At 56.4% G+C, this 3,899-nt stretch overlaps 1 non-coding gene across 1 annotated transcript; it reads right to left on the bottom strand.

Annotated features, from left to right (window-relative positions):
- Positions 1–2,297: 2,297 nt before the first annotated feature.
- On the bottom strand, positions 2,298–2,404 carry LOC127491280 (U6 spliceosomal RNA). The gene has a single exon (XR_007919851.2). It is a non-coding gene; the product is annotated as a U6 spliceosomal RNA (small nuclear RNA).
- Positions 2,405–3,899: the final 1,495 nt, after the last annotated feature.

A 3,899-nucleotide genomic window follows, 5' to 3' on the forward strand; every position in this document is an offset into this window, starting at 1 on the left:
GTCCTCCCTGGTCCTCTAGTGCTGCCACAACCTCAAGGCCTTGGAGGGGAAGCAGGCAGCTATAAAGGAACCGGCTGGGGAAGTGCAAGCCGGTAGGACTTGGAAAGGAGGAAGGGACCGGATGGGGGCGGGCGAGGGGCGGGCGGCTGCAGCTCCCCGTCCAGGTTGTGTAACCAGGTATAAAATAACGTAAGCAAACAATTTTTACTACTTCAGTGTAAAGCTGGGAAGCCGAGACTTCCAGGGCTGGACAGGTGGCTTCCCGCTCGGCTGTATCCTAAGGCACACGTTGCTTTGTTTCTTATCTCCAGCCTCTTGTGCAGCCGGAGGACCTTGTCAGACTGGGTCTGATCTCCCCACCTGTGGGCCTCAGGCACCTGTGATGCAACAGGAACACCTTGCCATGGATGGAGGGCCAGCCTTGGCCCCCAACACCAGACACCTGCAGCTCTTCTGTGGTTGTGCCATGCCAGCACCCACTTCTACAGCCTCTTGTGGGCACAAGCACCCTCCTCCAGCACAGCGGGTCCCAGAGACTCTCCTCCTTAATCCACAGTCAGTGATCTCTTTCGTTCACACAGAACCTTGTCCTCGTTGTTCTGATCCTGTGGACTTTCCATAACAGTTGGGGCCACAGCCCCCGACGCTGCCAGAAGTGGTGCCTGGGAACCTCGGGTGTGCACGTGCATGACCGCATGCGTGCATGTGCGTGCGTCTGCGCGAATGGTCTCCCCCAGACTTAAATGTATCATTGCATTGTCCTCCTACAACTTCTTTAACCATGCGTTGGTTTTTCTGCATTTTTCAGCCCTTCCCTTGACAGATGCAGAATGAGGTTTTGCAGACATGCAGTGTGCTGCTTACAGAGCTGGGGCCCCCGTGCTGTCCACCAGACACGTCCCACCCCAGCCCTGAGTGCTTCAGCCCCAGCCTCGTCTCAGCTTCCGTCTGCTGGGCAGTCTCTGCCCCTCCTTTTGCGGCAGCCTCAGGCCCTGGGTGGGCGGAAACCCCACCAGGCAGCCCTTCAGTTTCCATGGTGATGAGAGGAGGGGCGGGGCTGCCAAGGGGGCAGCCAGCTTCTCTCCCGCTGAGTCCCCATCAGCCCCCTGGCGCTCTGTCTTCTGGACTCTGATTTTATGAAAGTCTAAAGAAGCCTGCTAAACCTGAGGATTTTTTTTTCTGTTCATCTGCTTCTAAAAGGATCTCCCTTCCTGCTCCCCCCTGACCCCGCCTGCACAATCAGACTCCTCCTGGATTGCTGGGGGAGGCAGGCAGTGGCCATGTCTAGATGTCAGCTGAGTGCCAGTACTTCACATGGGGAATCTGCAAGCCTGAGAGCCCCGCACAGGGGAGGGACGATTCTTTCCCGCTTTGGAGATGAAACTGAGTCACAGCGCAGCAAAGTGACCATAGTGGTCACTCTGCCTTTCAGGGAGGGAAGACTTTTCCACCCACTTGTGGTAGTTGCTAAGAAGGACCTGCGACGCTGGTGCTCATCCCAGCTCTACCCTGCTGTGACCAGCGGGGGCACCCAGGGTGAGCCGCGAGCATCCGTGTGGGGGGAAGAGCCCAGACACAGAGATCAACAACTTTTCATAAAACCTGGTTTTTGCCGAATTCTCTTGCACACTTTTGAACCCTTCTAGCTCTTAACTGCCCTACGGCCCTGAGTGGCCCCGGGCCCGGGCAGATTTTGCTTCTGTGAAGGTGTCAGCTAGGAAAGGAGTCTTAGATGAAATCATATGATGATGCCTCGCATGGCTGTAGAATTAGACTCCCAAGGGGCTGGCCTTGCGCAGGAGGTAAAGCTGCCTGCATTGGTTTGAGTCCTACCCACTCCATTTCTGATGCAGTTTCCTGCTCACATGCCTGGGAAGGTCGTGGAGGATGGCTCAAGTGTTTGGGCCCCTGCCTCCCATGTGGGAGACCCAGTGGGGTCCTCAGCTCCTGGCTGCAGCCTGGCCCATCTGTTTCACTCCCCAAATGGCTGCAACGTCTGGAGCTGGGCCAATCAGAAGCCAGGAGCTTCTCTCAGGTCTCCCACACGGGTGCAGGGGTCCAAGCACTTGAGCCATCTTCTACTGCTTTCCCAGGCACATTAGTAGGAGCTGGATCGGAAGTGGGGCAGCTGGGACTCTGGTGCCCATATGGGATGCCGGCACTGCAGGTGGCGGCTTTACTCACTATGCCATAACACCGGCTCTTCTGCCTTTTTTTTTTTTTTCAAAAATTATTATAAAACATTTCAGACACACAGAGAAGAGCAGACTACCTAAGTGTATACAACTTTTTTTTTTTTAAATATGGAATGCTTCACGAATTTGCATGTCATCCTTGTGCAGGGGGCAAGCTAATTTTCTCTGTATCATTCCAATTTTAGCATACATGCTGCCGAAGCAAGCACAAGTGTATAAAATCCTAACAGTAAGACATATTTGCCTCATATAATTTCTTTTAGTTCTACGACTCTTACTTTTTTTATTCACTTGGTACCTGCTTTTGCTTAGGAATCTATCATTTTTATAAAGTCCTCAAGCAAGGAACGAGTCCGCTTTGCAAGTTCTTCTGGACAGCCATATTCACGGGCCCAGTGTTCTTCCCAAGCTTTTTATCCTGGCGCTGTTTCCTTGAGTTTATTGACTTTGTTTCATTGTGCATAGAAAGCGCTCACTTGAGTAGCGTTCACTTAGAACGTCAGCTTTCCCTGGGCTTTCTTGGGATTCCCGAGCAGGCGGGAGCCAGATTCGCAGGGCTGGTCTCCGTGGGTCTGTGACTTTCAGTGCCTGAGTAGATCACGTGTGGCCACGGCCACAATCAGGACGTGGGCTTGTTGCTGCCCCACTCCACGTGGCTTGAGTCATAAGGAAGACGCGTTGTCTCAGTAGGACTCCGCGCGCGGGCTGCCTTGTGGGCGCTGGCTCAGGCTCCTGCTCTTTTTTCTCCTTGCTGTTCTTACTCTGTAGACTTGGTCTAGGAGAAAGCCAATCGGCTTGAAAGCCCGGCCCATCTGAATTCGTAGGCCCCTGTGAGTCTGCTCGGGTTCCTGACCCCGCTGATGTGCTGGGGCTTCTCGGCTTCTCGCTGCCAGGAGGGAGCAGTGGCCACCCTAGGGCTGTCCGGGGGCTGCAGGGAGAGCGCAGGCATGAGTCACCTTGTCACCCTGCATGCAGAAGGTGCCTCAGGAAACAGCCTTGACCCAAGCTGCCCTGCCAGCTGGCCCTGGAGCCCCGGCGCCTCAGGGAGACGAGCTAGGTTCGCCCCACCCTGGGCCTCTGGCCTCCGGCACTGACCTTGGGCTGGGTGAGCACAAAGGAAGTGGGACCTGGTGCTCAGGACCTGAGACGGCCTCCCCTGTGCCCGGCGTCTCTGGTTGCACAGTTAAAGGTGTGCACGTGGAATCTGGCGAACCTGGCCCAGATCCTGGCCTGCCACATCCTGGCTGTGTGACTTGGAGCTCCTCACTTAACCTTGCTGAGTCTCAGCTTCCTGCCTGCCCCCACGCTCCAGATCTGGGTGCTCAGGGTTAAGCAAAGGCCCTCCCTGTGGCTGGGGAGGTCCCTAACCTCTCCTCCTCCCAGCCCCTGCCTTCCTTCACCTGCCCAGGCCCCACCTCCTCTGGCCCCACGCTCTGATCCTGGGTGAGGGGTGGGGAGGATGCAGCTGAGGAAGGGGCTGGGGGCGGCAGCCTCCAGGGGTGGAAGGGAGGCCCTTGTGCGGGGCTGGGCTTGAGGGGCGACTTCTGAGAGACAGGTGCAAATGTTGTGCTCCGCCCACAAACTCTGGCGACAGCCGGGCCCCCCACAAAGGCCCCCTTGAGCAGCCTGGTCCTGGAGGCACCAGCCCCTAGGAGCAGCAAGGTGGGGCACCATCACCACCACCATCATCATCACTGCAATCCC

Source organism: Oryctolagus cuniculus, chromosome 11, assembly GCF_964237555.1.
Source record: "Oryctolagus cuniculus chromosome 11, mOryCun1.1, whole genome shotgun sequence".
NCBI classification, from domain to species: Eukaryota; Metazoa; Chordata; class Mammalia; order Lagomorpha; family Leporidae; genus Oryctolagus; species Oryctolagus cuniculus.